This window comes from Homarus americanus, unplaced genomic scaffold (assembly GCF_018991925.1).
Source record: "Homarus americanus isolate GMGI-L3 unplaced genomic scaffold, GMGI_Hamer_2.0 scaffold20465, whole genome shotgun sequence".
Taxonomy (NCBI): Eukaryota; Metazoa; Arthropoda; class Malacostraca; order Decapoda; family Nephropidae; genus Homarus; species Homarus americanus.
The window spans coordinates 9,295,024-9,313,908 of record NW_024756914.1 but is presented as its reverse complement, the minus strand read 5'-3'; the positions used below and the strand labels follow the sequence as shown (position 1 = coordinate 9,313,908).

Below are 18,885 nucleotides of genomic sequence, written 5' to 3'. Positions count from 1 at the left end.
GTGCCGTCACAACACTCTCTGGTAGATTGTTCCAAGAGTTCACAACTCTCACTCCAAAAAAGTTTGCCCTCACAGTTTTCTGGACTTGCGGCTGTGACCCTTTGTGGGGCGAGCGTCCTCCAGCTCCAAGTAAGGACACTCGACTTTGTAGTGCCCCTTGAGATGCTTATACACCTTAATTAGGTCACCCCTTGCCCGTCTGTAGTATAAGCTAGACAAGTTCAGGCGCTCCAATCTCTCAGGGTAACTGAGGTGCCGTAGTGCAGGCACCAGTCTGGTGGCCCTCCTTTGAACATTTTCAACCAACTGACAGTCCCTCGCATATCTCGGGGACCATACGGGGTGACAGTACTCCAGATGGGGAAGAACTTCACTCTTGAAGATCGTTACGACCTTCTTATAAGACCCAATAATTTATTTGCCTTGATTTACCTTCTTCTCGCAATGGCCCAATAACTCCAGCTCATTGTTAACTTACACACCAAGGTCCTTCTCACATTCAGTCTCAAATAATGCAGTTTCTTCATCCCGTTGGGACATATGATACGCCTCCTTACCGTTGGTACGCCCCAGGTGCATCCTCTTACACTTCGTGACATTGAATCTCAGCACCCATTTCTTCGACCATTCCTGGAGCTCACATAAATCCTTCTGCAGCTCTTCACAGTCCGAAATAACTTGGCGTCATCCGCAAACATTTGTGTGGAGGAGTGTACAACGTCAGTCATGTCATTTATGAAACAAAAAAACAACAGCGGGCCCAATAAAATGCCCTGTGGTACCCCGCTTGTGACAGGTGCAGATGATGATTTCGTGCCATTAATCACCACACACACTGCTTGCGGTCATGTAGAAAGTCTTCTATCCACGCTAGGACATTTCCCCGAATTCCGTACCCTTCCAGTTTAATTTTCAGCCTTTCATGGGGTACACTGTCGAAAGCCTTGGCAAAATGTAGGTAAATATTGTCGATATTACCACCCCGTTCCAGAATATGGGTCCAAATATCCAATGCCTTGAGCAATTGCGTTAAGCAGGAGCGCCCTGGCATAAAACCGTGTTGGCAATCCTTTACAAGGTTGTTTCGTAGTAGATGTTCCATCATGGCATCTTTGGTAATATTCTCAAGTACTTTACATATTATGCTGGTCAGGCTCACCGGTCTATAGTTGTTCGCGGAGTGACGATCGCCCTTCTTGAAGATAGGACTCACATAAGCCATTTTCCAATCACTGGGGACCTGTGGTTCATCCAGGCATTTGCTGAACAAGATCTTCAGGGGCTCGGCAGGCTCGTAGCACAACTCTCTTAGCACTCTGGGATACACCATGTCAGGGCCGGGACTCTGATGAACCTTTAGCTTTGACAGTTTATTTCTAATACCCTCTTCTGTGAACACAATGTGGGTCAGTGCTGTGTCGAACCGTCTGTCCTCAAACACAGGAAGTTTAATCGCATCCTCTCTTGTGAATACCGAGGAAAAGAAGCTGTTCAATGCCTCAGCTTTATCCTGGTCAGAGCCTGCGTAACTATCATCTTCACGCCTCAGCTCTGATACTCCTACTCGCATTTTTAATTTCAACTTTGCATAGCGGTAAGACGCCTTGGGGTTGACTTGACCTCGCTTGCAACCAGCCTCTGGAACTCCTTTGGTTTCTGGCTCTTGCATAAAATCTTCTAGTGTCATGTGGTGTAAGTCAGCAAATAATTAAACTAATTAGACGATACACAAAGGAAATAACCAGACAAGTAGAATAATAACAACAATAATAATAACAATAATAACAATAATAATAATAATAATAATAATAATAATAATAATAAAAATAATAATAATAATAATAATAACAATAATAACAATAATATTTGAAAGATGTTATACGTCAAGGATTCTTAAACTCTCACTGAAGAGTTGTAACTGTACACTGACTGGAGGATTATAACTGCACACTGACTGATGGATTATAACTGCACACTGACTGATGGATTATAACTGTACACTGACTGAAGGATTATAACTGTACAGTATAGTCTTGATTTACGCGGATTTGGTTTACGCGTTTGGTCATTTACGAGGCACCTTGCCAGAATGAAAATTTTTAATTACGAGGTTCATTGCATCATTTACGCAGCGAAAGGTCCAGACGCGCCGCGCCAATTATTATTCACGCGGTCCATTCTTGACCATAGGCGGGGGAAGCGGCGCGGGGGAGGGTGTGCAGTGAGTGTGGCAGTGAGTGTGTCGCTGTTGCGTTATCGCTGACGTCATATGACGGATAGGACTGTGATTGGGTCACGCATCCTAACCTCCCTCCGCCGCTAGCTGTGATTGGTCTAATGTAATATGACGTGCCCAGCCACGGGAGGGAAGAAGCCACTGACCTAGCCAGGCCAGTTTCATTGTTCACAATCTCCACGTATATTGTTCTCTCTTGTGCCCGCTAATCTGTTCAACAATGGCTTCCGCTGGACCCCCACCACCCCAGAAAAACCTTGAATTACCTGGACCAAGCCGCCCCAAGCATATGAAGATACGACGCGCCCTAAGTTACGATGTAAAATACAAAATCGTCCATGACTTAGAAAAGGGAACCCAACAAGTTGATCTCCGCGCCAGCATGGAGTTAGCGAATCTACGATTCGTACAATCAAGAAGGATGCAGCCAAGATAAAAGAACACATGAGCATCACAAAGTCTACAGGTGCTTCAATGGTGAAATATTGTCAGAATAAGGTGCTGCTCAAGACTGAGAATTTACTGGTGAGCTACTTGATTCGTCAGGCAGGACTACGCCCGTGAGCTCTACGAATCAGTGGCGCGCAAGATGGGAATTGCAGAGCCCAAACCCTTCACTGCTTCCTCTGGGTGGCTGCAAGGGTTTAAGAAACGTAACAAGATAACCAACATTAACATTGATGGTGAAGGAGCCAGTGCTGACCGTGCTGCCGCCATGGATTTTCCTCCATTCTTACGAGAAGTTATGGAAGAAGGATAGTACACCGACGACCAGGTGTTCAACATGGATGAATCCGGGGTGTTTTGGAAAAAATATACCTTCAAAGACCTTCGTTGTCAAGTCTGCCAGCAAGTGTCGGGGCAGGAAGTTGCAGAAGGAGCGCATCACCGTCCTGTTCACCACCAATGCCTCCGGCACCTGTAAGCTCAAGTTGTCGGTGATCCACACAGCCCGCAAGCAGCACGCCTACAAGAGCATGGACATGACCAAGCTAAATGTCCACTGGCTAACCGCACGTAGGGCGTGGATGTTCACTGATCTGTCCCTCTCCTGGTTTGACGACTGTTTCGTTCCCGACGTTAAGAAATTCTGCGAGCAACATAATGTTCCATTTACCATTTTGTTGCTCCTTGACAACGCACCAGGACACTCGCCCCTTCTGTTGGATCGTCACCCCAGTGTAAAAGTGGTCTTCCTTCCTCCCAACACTACGTCGTTAATCCAGCCCATGGACCAGGAGTTGATATGCAACGTCAAGGCTGCATTCTCTACAAAGAAGCTTAAGCTCCTGAACGACTGTACCAACACCAAGGATGAGTTGCTGAACCTTCTGAGTGGCACCGATAGCGAGGACGAGGATCCAGAAGAAGAGTTGGCGGAGCTTGAAGTGCGAGTTAAACAGTTTTGGAAAATGTTTCATGTCAAGAAAGCTGTTGATTTCTTGGTGGAGGCATGGGGGCAGCTGTCTGTGGCAACGATTCGTCACGCGTGGCGGCATGTGTTGCAAGGTATCCCAGGTGGGAGGCACAGTCAACCTGTGGCTGGTGAGGCTTAGTCTGTTACAGTGGCAGTGGACCTTGCAAGAGAGGCTGCACAGAGTGTTACAGCTGCAAGCTTCTCCGAGACCACCAACGACGACATTATTGAGGTAATCAGGGAACCTTAAGTGACTGCCAACGAGATGTTGGAAGATGATGACGTCAGTGCGGAGGCAGGTGGTGCCGCAGCACCAGAACAGAAGTTAACACATGGTGATGTAAAGGATGCCATCGAGTTTGCCGAGAAACTCAAGCTCATCCTTTCCAAAGACCCTCTCAATCACCGATATGAAGTCTTCAATAACCATCTAGACCAAACTATGGAGCCGTATATCAAGATGTATCACGACCACATCAACGCTAGCCGTCAGTGAACATCACCGACTTTTCGCCCGCAACCCACCACAGCCAGCCCAAGTCAGTGATAGTGACAGTGACTTTGAGGGGTTTGTCAGGGAGGCCCTGACATCTGTGGTGGATAGTGATAGTGATTCTCCTGAGGGCCACTAATTTGCCCTTTGCCCCAGAACCAGCCCCCATCCACGTATGCCGACCCATCTCTTCTACTAACGTAAGTGTTAAACCTTGATTTTTCTTTTACCTGCAACAGTATATTATTCTCTTATTGATATTTCTCTTCTATATTATGTGTGTGTGCATACCATCATAAAATTAAGATACTATTTTTACAACAACGTACGTATTGTGTCGGAAAAAGGGTAGTCTGGGGGTCGGCCCAGTCTCTATTTCAATTAATCCCATATGTTCTGTTATTTCGTTTACGCGTTTCTCGTTTTACGCTGACCTCCACGGGTTCAATTGACCGCGTAAATGGAGACCATACTGTACACTGACTGAAGGATTATAATTGTACACTGCCTGAAGGATTATAACTGTACACTAACTGGTGGATTATAACTGTACTGTACACTGACTGGTGGATTATGACTGTACACTGACTAGTGGATTATAACTGAACACTGACTGATGGATTATAACCGTACACTGATGGATTAAAACTGTACACTGATGGATTATAACTGACTGTTGGATTAAACTTTAGGAATGAGTGAAAATTAGTACTGTGATTTGACTACAATTAAAATTTACTTTCCTTTTGGGGAGCAGACCAAACTTTGATGAGAAACAAGATACAATGATAATATTAATGACGATTTATATACTTAGAAGACATAACTGTGAACATACAGTAAATAATAATAATATAATACAAAAAATAGTATTACAAAAAAGTATATACAGTACTAAGGTTTTGTTGATGTTATATATCATTTACTAAATCCTGGGCCCTACACTACTGTACAGGGGACTATAAAAAAATAATATGTTTTCTGAATACTTCTTCAAGTCCAGTTAGAGGTTATGAATTAACAGTAGGTCAAATGGCAGTTCACATATTGCAGTACTGTACAAATGTCATATTAGATTCAGACGATAATAACTCAAGTAGAATTTAATGAAACACACCAAACCTCTATACCTTAGTCCACATGCTGATATCAACAATTAATTTAAGAGCTATTCACTGTGGAGAAACTTAACATTGAATATCATTGTCAGGAAGAATAGCCAGTGTTCGGCGTGACAGTAGTTTGCCGCTTGTTTGGTGCCAACTCCAACAGACGGAGCTGTGATAGGCAGACAGAGTATGAGCCGGCAGAAGTGCTATGAATGCTATACAGGTCAGGTCGGTGGACCCTGGCGGCTGAGTGTTAAGCAGTATAGCATACCACGAGTAGAAGTGACCATTGACGGAGCAGCGACGGCAGGCATGGTGACGAATGAGAGCGACGGAGGAGATTGGTCATAGAAAGTGACGAGCAGCTGGGTGGTGGCGGAAGGGACAGAGTCGGTGAAGAGAACAGATATGAATGTGAAGGATTCTTGTCATACCGTGCACACTCTCTCCAAAAAGTATCGTTCTCTTTTCTCAAGGATACGATGTGTCAAAGTGGATGAATATTTCCGAACACTCATTGTGATTCCTGCCTTATGTTAGTAGGTCTGCCTTCCTAGTATCTGTGAGGCTGCTAGTTATTATTTCTGGCATTTGTTGTAATTATGGTGAATCACTGTGCTCCATCCTTAGTAGAATGGTATTAATGTAGCGAAAATATATCAATGACAGTCAAATAGTGGGTGTTTTCTGGTGGAAATCCTTGACTAACACTGGTACCCGAGACTCCTTGGGAAAACACAGCTTGCACCAACAGACATCGTCTCGCAGTGTGTATCAAATAGTGTTCCGTTGCCAGCACGAATCGTGAGATGATGCTGTAGCCCAGCAGATCTGACACTAGGCGAGCCCCTTCGGCTACCCGGGGATTTCTCACTTCCTCCTGATCCCAACCAAACCACTCCAGCCGTTCGTCACGACTTACTCCAAAAGCTACGACAAGCAGTTTCTGCATTCAGAGCTACTGCTCCACGCCAGCCTCCTCGGCGCCCTGAACACATCCCTCCTGCACTACTCACAGCCGAGTATGTTTTCGTCAGGCATGATGCTCACCGCAACCCATTACAACGCCCCTACGATGGACCCTTCCAGGTGGTTACCCGTTCAGCAAAGTTCCTGACAATTATCCGGAATGGCAGACATGACACCGTCAGCATAGACCGAGTCAAACCGGCCGCCTTACCCGTCGGGCCCCCAGCCCAGCAGCACCATCAACAAACTACGCCTGCACCAGTCCACCCGCAGTTACCACCGGCAGCAACACCACGCCCACGACATTTCTGGGCACCCTCTTTTCACCCTCATGTACACCCTGTTCCTGCTGTAGACCCTCCTCCTGTCATAGAACCTGAACCTGTAATAGACCTCCCTCCTGTCATAGAACCTGCTCCTGCCATGGACCCTCCTCCTGAGGCAGCCCCTGCAGCAGCAGGAGCACAACAACCATTGCTTGTACAACCTCCTCTAATCCCAAACCCTCTTTCTCCTCCTAATTCTCCCACAGGTTTTGTGTCACTAGACGGAGTTGTTACACGTAGCGGCCGAGTCGTACGTACACCTGCCCGGTATGTGTTATGTGTGGGACACAACCCGGACAACATCCAGCCTCCCGCCGCGCCGGGAGGGGAGGGGGAGTATTGTAGTGGACGTCTCCCCTACAACTGCGTAGCTGCATGCCACCTGCTACGTCTTCCCTAGCAACCAAACGAGCGGCCCAGGGGGGGGGCGTCACCAGATGCCACAGTATCCTAGCAACGGAGCAAAAGACCGGCTACTTCCCGGGGTTTCCCACCATGACTCACGGGTGACTCACGGCTGCTGTGTATATAAGCTCTGTCTCTCCATTGAGATTCATTCTGCTCTCGGTTCCTGAACACGCAACACCTCCTCCAAGCAAGCTCCTCGCTGTCCCGTTCTCATTCAACCTGGAGGCCAGCAACAGGCAACATCTTCCCTAACGAAGCTCCTGCACATCTACCTCCTTCAACACGCTACTCACCGAACGTGTCTACTGAGCAGCTCCTCACCACACTGCACCTCCAGCACCAGACTGTCTACCATATAACTTATATTATATAAGAAAACCACCTTAGAGTTTCCATCCATCCTGAGTGCTAGACAACATTATATCACGAAACCCTACAATACGTTATATTCATAATTGTTACATCATCATTTGGTGGAAGAAATAATATCGAAAAGAATGTAATATTGGATCATAGTTTCATATTTCGTTCGAAGCGATTCCATTGTAACTTCGGTTCATGAAAACATAGTAACATTATTTTCCTATTTGGCAACCCTTCCCTTGGGGCTGAAATAGTATCTAAGTGGCCCTAAATCAGCGGAGTTACCCATGAAGTTATTGGTTTTGCATATGGTATCATAATTCACCCTATTTCATTACATTATGTATAGAATAGACGGTATACTGCAGATATCATGGTGATTATCAGGTGTAAGTAGAGAGAACGAAAGGTGCAACTCACAATCAGGAATACCAACCTAACCGAGACTGTTGTGTACGTGTTATTGTGTTCATTTCCACATGCATCAGGCCGGGGGGGAGGGGTTAGTTTTTTTTGGAGAGTGCACATATGTTCTTGTTATTGATTTGTTGAAAATTTTATTGTTAATTGAAAATGCAGTTATAGACATAAACGTTGCTCCTGTTGTTGACCTACCAGTACATAAGGCAAACCCAACACATAGAGAATGGATGGGAAAAGTAGACTGATATTGGTGACCATTTAGGACATAAAGGAGAAACACTACAGGAATTTGTTCAGAAAGGGGTGAAAGAAAATAGGGAAGAGAAGAGTGAGCTAGCAAGAGGGAAGTGGAATGAGAGAATGCAATATGCTAAGAACGATGACTGGGCTACCAAGGCACTCCGTTCAAAGCTCCCACAGTTTGACGAGGCAGTTGATGATATGGACGCATTTTAGGAGCGTTTCAAATGCTTCACAAAAGTCAAAAGTGGAGTGATGACACATGGGCGGTAAGTCTGATTCTTTTTTGAGTGGTAAGGGGTTACAAGTATACACTAACATGGCACCAGATCAGGTTAACAATTACCATGTATTGAAAGAGGTACTGCTGAAGTGATACGAGATGACAAAAGAGGGATTCAGAAGGTTTAGAAAGAGTCAGCTGGAACAGGGAGAAACTGTTTTCCAGTTTATTACAAGGATCAGGAGGTATTTCAAGAGATGGACAGAGTTAGCAGATTTGATAATACATATGAAGCGATAGAAGAGTTGCTGATAAGGGAACAATTCCTATTATTATGTCATACTGAAATGGCTATGTTTATATAGTAGAGGGCCCCAAAGACTGCACTAGAGATGACTGGTTTGGCAGAACAGTACTTGGAAGCTCATGGAGGGTCGACGGCGCAGAGGAACACGACAGGAAGTAAAGGTAACTCAACGAGAGCCTTCCAACAGCAATACCAGAGGCAAGAATATCCACAAAAAGTTGAGAGTTTAAGAGAACGTGTTTCAACTGTCACAAGGAAGGCCATATTGCAAGTAGCTGTAGAGAAGGTGCCAGAGAAAAGGCCGCAGTGAGGAATTCTGGGAAGTATATATTGGTTGGATATGTGGGGACGAACAGAGTGAGGGTATGGAGTGACACAGGATGTACCTCAGCAGCAGTAAGAAGAGATCTTGTAGAAAAACCACCAATTTACTGGAGTTATTCAGGCGTGTGTTTTGGTAGACAGTACAGTTAGGAAGTTCCCAGTGGCAGTAATAACGGTTGATACTCTCTATTATGTCGGAGAAGCAAAGGTATTGTGCATGGAGGGACCCATAACGGACTTGGCAGCTTACCAGGTGCAACCGAGGATCCCGACCCACAATGGAGGAGGTAAGAAGCAGCAGAGGTAATGACGAGGGCACAGAGGGCCAAATCCATAGTTCCTACTCAACCTTTGGTGGTACACGACAGTGGAGTGGAAAAAAAATGAGTGTTGTAGAACCGAAAGCTGCACAGAAGGATGATCCGTCTTTGGAGAAGTTGTGGAAGTTAACGAAACAGGAGATTTGATCACTACAATGGGTAAAGTAGAATTTAACTATTTTATTGATAAAGGGGTATTGTACAGTTGGAAGAGTCAAAGCAAGGGGGATGTTCACGCTACCTGGCAAGTTGTGGCCCCTAGAGGTTACAGGACCCGTGTCATGTCACTAGTTCACGAGCCTTTAGTGGGTGGATGTTTAGGAAGGAAGAAAACTATTGATAGGGTGACTACGAGCTTCTTTTGGCCAGGGATATTCGGAGACGTCAAGAAGTTCTGCAGCAGATCGTGTGATATATTCCAGAAGACTGTTCCCAGAGTGGGGGTTGATAAAGTGCCTTTAGGTGAGATGCCTGTGATTGAGGAACCATTTTTCAGAGTCGCCATAGATTTCATAGGTCCTATACACCCCGTGTCGGATAGAGGGAATAGATACATCCTCACTATAGTGGATTATACCACTCGGTACCCAGAAGCTGTGGCACTGCCAAATATGGAGACGGAGACCGTAGCAGAAGCATTGTTAGAGATGCCGAGTGATCAAGGGATCCAATTACATATAAATTAATGGATGAACTTTGCAGATTAATTTTGGTGCAACAAATACAGAAAACCCTCGCACTTCCGGACCTCTCCGATCCGTATTTCGGTTGGTCCAGACGACGTTGGATGTGGCAAATTCCTATTTGGTTTCTCTCTCTCAGTCTGTAGGCCATGTTTAGTACCCCGCTGCTAAAATGAAACCAGTTCACATCTCCCGCCACTAGTCACAGTACACGTCTCTCCTCAGTACCCGGTGTGTACACACCATCTTGCTACCTCTCGATCGTGTATTTTGTTCCTTGTGCCTTGTGACTGTTGTGTAGTCATGGCACCCTAAAGCTGGAGTTGTTACAGAAGTTAGTGAGTGGTTGGTCTGTAACGAGATGCTGTAGCGAAAATGACGTCTCTAAGCAAACGGTGTCTGATATACGAACGGTTAAGGGTTCCTTGACGTCATCTACAGTGGACTGTTGGAGACCTCAAGCTGTATTAAAATTAAAAGGAGTTAAGTTAAAATAATACTGTACCGATATACAGTAACAACAACAATACTGTCTATACACTAACACTGTACAATTATTATTGTTGTTGTTATTATTACTGTATCATTATTTAATACCATTATTACTATTATTATTAATACTGCATTATTATTGTTATTACCCATGTCAATAAAGTTCATGTACAATAGTATGGAAGTTCGAGGGTTTACTGCACTCACAACCCTTTACAACCCAAAATGCGAGAGGATCAACGGAGTGATGAAAAGCATGTTGAGGAAGATGTTCCAAGAGAGACCAAAGGAGTGGGACAGGTACTTGGTGGCCGTCCTATCTGCCTACAGAGAAGTGCCACAAGCCAGTACCGGGTTCTCCCCCTTCGAATTATTGTATGGTGGCACAGTGTGGGGACCTATACAACCGTTGAAGGAATTATGGGCAGGTACGGGAGAATCTGAGGTACGTAATACTTATGAATACATATTGGATCTGAAGGAAAGATTGGAAGGTAGTTGCCAGATAGCAAGGGATAGCTTGTTAAAGTCCTGAGATAAGCACCACTATGACAAAAATGCAAGGGACAGGAGATTTAATTAAGGGGTTAAGTCCTTATACTTTTGTTCACTAATTATAACAAATGAGGTGACCGAAGTTATAAGTGAGATGAACTACAGAGTCAGCATGGCAGGTAAGACAAAGGTTTGCCATGCTAACCTTTTAAAGAAATATACATACAGACAGGAATGAGGATGAAGAGAGACAACAAGCTGCTGCCATAGCATTCGTGGAGGAGTGTAAGGCTGATGCAGACATGGAACAATATCCACCACAGCTGTGCAGCAGAAATGGGGAGACTACGAAGGACTCCCAAGTGGGGAAGGAGTTAACGTCACAACAGAAGGACCGGGTGCGTGCTGTGGTATCAGGCTATAAGGAAATATTTTTTAGTTTACCAGGATACACTAATCTTGAGCACAGGATAGAAACCACAACGGCAACCCCTATCAGAGTGAGACCATACTCAATCCCTTATTAAAAAAACAAGGATGTAGAAGAAGAAATCTGAAAGATGTTTGAGATGAGAGCTATTCAACCTTCAACTTCACCTTATACATAATGCTCCTATAAAGAAAAACAATGGCACATTCAGGGTTTGTGTGGATGTTAGAAGACTGAATGCAATTACCAAGTTTGACTCTGAACCAGTGGGTAATATTGATGATCTAATGGTCACTTTATCATGAGATATACGCTTCACAAAAATTTATGAATAAGGAATCAATGCCTAAAACTGCCCTTTTCCACATCAACAGAGTGCTACCAATCTAGAAATGTTGCCTTTTGGCCTTGTCAACTTGGGAGCAACATTCAATAAGATGATGAGAGATCTTTTGGATGGCTATAACAATACAGGTCACTATGTGGACGACATATTCATTCACACAAAGACGTGGGAGGACCATGTTCAGGTACTTGATGAGTTGTTGTAGGATTCAGGTCGATGGAATTTTTAGGACATGTCATAGGGAATGAAACTATGACCATGGAGAAGGAGAAAACGGAGAAGGTAAACAAGTCAAGGCAACCAAAGACGAGGAAGCAGATGCATTCATTCATGGCCTGACTCACTAAGATATATGAACGTAGAGACTACACTAAATATCATAGCCAGTAAAATGAATCATAAGATCGATAAATATATACCCAGTGATTCTAGGAATACAAGAACCATGCGGCGGTTAACAAAGTTAAGAAAAAAAACAACTCAGAATTTCGAGACATGGGTTAGGACAAATGATGAGCAGGACAGGAGGATGTATGCCAGATCCAGGAACTAAGAAAAGGCAGAGTGTAGAAGGGCTGAAAAAGAGTTCCAAAGGCAGATTGCAAGCGAGGTCAGGACACACCCAAAGGCCTTTTACCGCTATGCAAAGTCAAAATTAAAAACGCGAGTAGGAGTATCAGACCTGAGGCTTGAAGATGGTAGTCACGCAGACTGGCCAGGACAAGGCGGAGGCGTTGAACAAATTTATTTCCTTGAATTCACAAGAGGGCTTGCGAACAATATTCCTGAGGAAGGTTTGACATAGCGCTGACTTATATTGTGTTCTCAGAAGAGGGTATAAGAAATAAAATGTCAAAGCTAAAGATTCATAAGAGTCCCGGCCCTGTCATGGTGCATCCCAGTATTAGAAAGCTGTGCAACGAATTTGCGGAGCCTCTTAAGATTCTGTTCTATGAGTGCCTGGATTAGCAAAAGGTCCCCGATGACTTGATCGTCACTCCAGGAACAACTATAGACCGGTGAGCCTAACCAGCATAGTATGCAAAGTACTTGAGAGCATTATAAGAGATGCCACGATGGAACATCTACTATGAAGCAACCTTGTAAAGGATTGCCAACACGGTCTTATGCCGGGACGCTCCTGCTTAACACAATTACTCAAGGTACTGGATGTTTGGACCCATATTCTGGAACGGGGTGGTAATATCGACAATATATACCTAGATTTTGCCAAGGCTTTCGACGGCACGAAATCGTTTTTTGTACCTGTGACAAGCGTGATACCACAGGGTAGTGTATTGGGCCCGTTGTTGTTTGTTTATTTCATAAATGACCTGCCAGAAGCTATACTGTACACTCCTCCATACAAATGTTTGTGGGCGATGCCAAGTTATTTAGTGAAATTAAGGACCAAACGGACTGTGAAGAGCTACAGAAAGATCTCTGTGAGCTTCAAGAGTGGTCAAAGAAATGGCTGCTAAGATTCAATGTCACAAAGTGCAAGAGGATGCATCTGGGGCGTACCAACGGTAAGGAAGCGTATCATATGTCCCAATAGGACGAAGAAACTTCATTAATAGATCAAATGTGAAAAGGACCTAGGTGTGTATGTTGACAATGAACTGAAGTTATCAGGCCATTTTGAGAAGAAGGTGAATCAGGCAACTAAAGTAGTAGGTATTATAAGAAGTCGTTCAGATATCTAGACAGTCTGTCCCTCATAACGATCTTCAAGAGTGAGGTGTTTCCCCGCCTTGAGTACTGTCACCCCGTCTGGTCCCCGAAATATGCTAGAGACTGTCAGTTGATTGAAAATGTCCAAAGAAGGGCCACCAGTCTGGTACCTGCACTTCGGCACCTCAGTTATCCAGAGAGATTAGAACGCCTGCAACTGCCTAGCGTATACTACAGATGGGCAAGGGGCAACCTAACTGAAGTGTATAAACATCTCAGTCGAGTGTTCATACCCGGAGCTGGCGGACGCTCGCTCCACAAGAGGTCACAGCTCAAGGTTGAAGAAGCCGCAAGTCCAGAAAACTGTGAGGGTAAAGTTTTTTGGAGTGAGAATTGTGAACTCTTGTAACAATCTGCCAGAGTGTTGCGACGGTACCAAGTGTGAGCTCTTTCAAGACCAGACTTAACCAACACTGGAGCGGGTTCAGATAAATTCAGGAGCCAGTACTTGTCAACAGTGCGTAACAAAGACGTGGCTGACCGCCCAAGCGGCTAACGAGCAGATCAGTGATGAAGAGGATAAAAGCAAAAGTACAGGAAAAGTAAAAAGCATTACATGTTTGAGCAATGTTGATGCTTTATGTTTCTTTGTTTACATTATGTTCTCATAGATAGATTGATGTAATATGGGAGATTATCACATTATACACCTAACTAGCATGTGAACTAGCCTCCTCTGGGTCAAACAAGGGGGATTGTATCTGTCTTTATGACGATATTAATGAAACAATATTCTAATGTTCACCGATATAAAGGTGATGAAATTTGGAAGCAGCAATTAGTGTACAGCGGGTGTCCTGGGGGTCTACTCTCCCTCACACCCCTCCTACACACACACACCCTCACCTTGACAATACACTATTCGGTTTGTATTCATAAACTTTAAGTGTCAAGTAGTGGCATGATGCATAATGACAAGAAAGAGCGATACCTTTAGGAACTGTGAGGCAACTGCTGACTGTTTCATTACAGAATACTTGTTTGTCTCTTGTTGGTTCATCACAGCAGCCCCCATACTCCTGACACTAAGGTTTAAGAGTACAGCCCACTGACAAAGATGGTGGCTGGACGCGGTATTAGTTTTAACACAGACCAGAGATTGAAGCTGTAAACTGTGTGTATAGATACAAACTTACAATGGAAATAATGTCTTGTTCAAGGTAATATATTTTTTCTTCACACTGGGAACAAGAAGATACTTGGACAAAGTTAATGTTCAATAATGAAATAATGAAATATCTGTAGGCAACAAACCACGAGTATATGTTTGTAAATGGTAGAAGTTCATGTGGAATTAACTTACACTTCACACATTGCTTATATAGTTTATGTAATAAACCGACTGAAATATTTATTGCCAAAAGAGATTATAAGGAAATTGAAAAAAATCTGTTCGTCAAGAAGTAGTATATGAATATCAGGCTCAGTGCAACTTATATATTGTTAAAGAAATGTCATTGCACTAATATTGAACAAGGTAAATGTAATGTAATGTAACACAGTAAAATAAACCAAAAATAACAACTTGACTGATGGGAAGGAATAAATTATTACAGAAACACAACTAAGACTTACCCAAGGGGCACAAACCCAGCTAATACACAGATATAAAATGTTCTTATACTGTACTGTATATTGTTGTTGAAAATATGAACACACTCAGATTGTTGATACAAATCTAATCATTGGTTACTGGGGTTATAGTAAGGGTGAGTCAGCTGATAGTTGTTGTGGTTCACCAGTACAGTATTTAGTTGGAACACAAAATTGGAAATTATTATTTTGATAAAGTCTTTGATCAAACAAATCTTTAATCAATACAAAGTGTCTATTATATTCTCCTGCTTAATTACTGAAGGTTTTAGTTGGGTTTATAGTTTCAATTCAATGTTAGTGATATGTAATGGAGAGAATCTACCTGTACCTGTACATTCAATGATATGTTAAATGTTTACCTTATTATTAGAGTGATGTGTGTGGCAGTGAGACCGAGTCAAGGCGAAGGTGTTTGGGTGTAATGGTCAGCATGCTCGCCTCGCAAGCTAGTGGACCCGGGTTTGATCCCCAGGCAGGGTGAAACTATGGGCAAGTTTCTTTACGCCATTTGCCTCTGTCTACCCAGCAGTAATTGGGAACCTGGATGTTAATCGATTTGTGGATCGTGTTCCGGTGTAATGCAGGGGCCCGGACCCCTCCTTTTCAACAGAAAATTCCAATACCTTTTCTTTAATATAATACTGTATTGTACTCTGGGAGGGGGGGGATACAGCTCCCTCCCAAACCCCCCAGCTGGGTGGCCTCACTGTGTTCACCATGTTCCCTCACCCACAACTTCTTGGATTCCCCAATTTTTTATATTCCTGTAATGATTAGCCAATGCAATTGTCCGGTTGGCGACAGCTCCTACACCTTAAACACTGGGTCATACAACTCGTTAACTTAGGGTGTGGTTGTTGTGTTGGCGACAGCTTCTACACCTTAAACACTGGATCATGCAGCTCGCTAACTCAGGGTGTGGTTGTTGTGTTGGCGACAGCTTCTACACCTTAAACACTGGGTCATGCAACTCGTTAACCCAGTGTGTCGTTGTTGTGTTGGCGACAGCTTCTACACCTTAAACACTGGTTCATACAGCTCGTTAACTCAGGGTGTGGTTGTTGTGTTGGCGACAGCTTCTACACCTTAAACACTGGGGCATGCAGCTCGTTAACTTAGGGTGTGGTTGTTGTGTTGGCGACAGCTTCTACACCTTAAACACTGGATCCTGCAGCTCGTTAACTCAGGGTGTGGTTGTTGTGTTGGCGACAGCTTCTACACCTTAAACACTGGGTCATGCAACTCGTTAACTCAGGGTGTGGTTGTTGTGTTGGCGACAGCTTCTACACCTTAAACACTGGGTCATGCAGCTCGTTAACTCAGTGTGTGGTTGTTGTGTTGGCGACAGCTTCTACACCTTAAACACTGGGTCATGCAGCTCGTTAACTCAGGGTTAGTGGTTGTTGTGTTGGCGACAGCTTCTACACCTTAAACACTGGGTCATGCAGCTCGTTAACTCAGGTGTGGTTGTTGTGTTGGTGACAGCTTCTACACCTTAAACACTGGGTCATGCAGCTCGTTAACTCAGGTGTGGTTGTTGTGTGGCGACAGCTTCTACACCTTAAACACTGGGTCATGCAGCTCGTTAACTCAGGGGTGTGGTTGTTGTGTCGGCGGCGCTTCCTTAAACACTGGGTCGGCTGGTTAACTCAGGGTGTGGTTGTTGTGTTGGCGAAGCTGCTACACCTTAAACACTGGGTCATGCAGCTCGTTAACTCAGTGTGTGGTTGTTGTGTTGGGATAGCTTCTACACCTTAAACACTGGGTCATGCAGCTCGTTAACTTAGGGTGTGGTTGTTGTGTTGGCGACAGCTTCTACACCTTAAACACTGGGTCATGTAACTCGTTAACCCAGGGTGTGGTTTGTTGTGTTGGCGACAGCTTCTACACCTTAAACACTGGGTCATGCAGCTCGTTAACTTAGGGTGTGGTTGTTGTGTTGGCGACAGCTTCTACACCTTAAACAATGGATCATGCAGCTCGTTAACTTAGGGTGTGGTTGTTGTGTTGGCGACAGCTTCTACACCTTAAACACTGGGTCATGCAGCTCGTTAACTTAGGGTGTGGTTGTTGTGTTGGCGACAGCTTCTACACCGTAAACACTGGATCATGCAGCTCATTAAGTTAGGGTGTGGTTATTGTGTTGGCGACAGCTTCTACACCTTAAACACTGGGACATGCAGCTCGTTAACTTAGGGTGTGGTTGTTGTGTTGGCGACAGCTTCTACACTTTAAACAATGGGTCATGCAGCTCGTTAACTTAGGGTGCAGTTGTTGTGTTGGCGACAGCTTCTACACCTTAAACACTGGGACATGCAGCTCGTTAACTTAGGGTGTGGTTCTTGTGTTGGCGACAGCTTCTACACTTTAAACACTGGGTCATGCAACTCGTTAACTCAGGGTGTGGTTGTTATGTTGGCGACAGCTTCTATACCTAAACACTGGGTCATGCAGCTCGTTAACTTAGGGTGTGGTTGTTGTGTTGGCGACAGCTTCTACACCTTAAACGCACTGGTCATGCAACTCGTTAACTAAGGGTGTGGTTGTTGTGTTGGCGACAGCTTCTACACATTAAACACTGGGTCATGCAGCTCGTTAACTCAGGGTGTGGTTGTTGTGTTGGCGACAGCTTCTACACTTTAAACACTGGGTCATGCAACTCGTTAACTCAGGGTGTGGTTGTTATGTTGGCGACAGCTTCTATACCTTAAACACTGGGTCATGCAGCTCGTTAACTTAGGGTGTGGTTGTTATGTTGGCGACAGCTTCTATACCTTAAACACTGGGTCATGCAGCTCGTTAACTTAGGGTGTGGTTCTTGTGTTGGCGACAGCTTCTACACCTTAAACAAATTCACGCCTTGGTGGCCCTTGGGCCGGCCATCCTCGTACACGAGCGACAACCATTATTTACTTTATTTGTGTGTGGAGGGAAGGGGAGGGCTGAGCACTGAGACACCCACTATAACTTATTGTTACCTCTACATTTACATCAATTTAATATCAGTTGTGACTACAATTTTCTTTCAAAACACTGTAGTTCGTAAGCGTAAATATCATACCACGATAAACACTCATATTGTTAATAATGACAGAAGCAAACTCCCTGTGATTGACCCTGGCAAAGGTTAGGTGCACATGCTTCTTACAGTAGGTGGTAAGCGCCCACACTACATCAATTAATCTTCGAGAGAATATGAAAACAAAACAGCATGTGAATCATCAACGTTGCCGGACCATGTACAGCAATGAGTAAAATTTTATTTAGTTTTAAAATATTCTCCTCGTCCAGACTGCCGTGTGCACCTCACTGCTCCCCAAGTAACTCATAGTTAGCAAATCAAAATGTTTTCCACAATAAATATCTCACTTCCGGATGACTTTGTAATGATACTGGATTAGGAATTTTAACTATTATTTCATAAATTACCTCCATGCTTAATACGCCCGACTGTCACTATACTTCAGGTTGCGTGGATCTGATATACCTGTTCATGGTGGAACCAAGTGGTGAATACACATTAATGTAATTTATAATGTGTTTGACATCTTTCTGGGTAACTTTTATGGCAAATTACTATACTGTATACAGTACTAACAGGAACCTGCGGAACTTTCACAACCCTTCCTGACCCCCATCCCACACCTCTGATGCTACGACCCTCCCTGATCCACCCCCTGACCCCCATCCCACACCTCTGATGCTACGACCCTCCCTGATCCACCCCCTGACCCCATCCCACACCTCTGATGCTACGACCCTCCCTGATCCACCCCTGACCCCCATCCCACACCTCTGATGCTACGACCTCCCCTGATCCCACCCCTGACCCCATCCCCACCTCTGATGCTACGACCCCTGATCCACCCCCTGACCCCATCCCACACACCTCTGATGCACGAGCATCCACCCCTGACCCCATCCCACACCTCTGATGCTACGACCCCTGAT

General features: G+C 44.5%; 1 protein-coding gene across 1 annotated transcript in view; it reads right to left on the bottom strand.

Moving 5' to 3' along the window:
* Positions 1-18,885, bottom strand: part of LOC121857291 — a 62,386-nt gene that overhangs the window by 5,321 nt on the left and 38,180 nt on the right. The gene's annotated exons all lie outside the window — the stretch shown is intronic.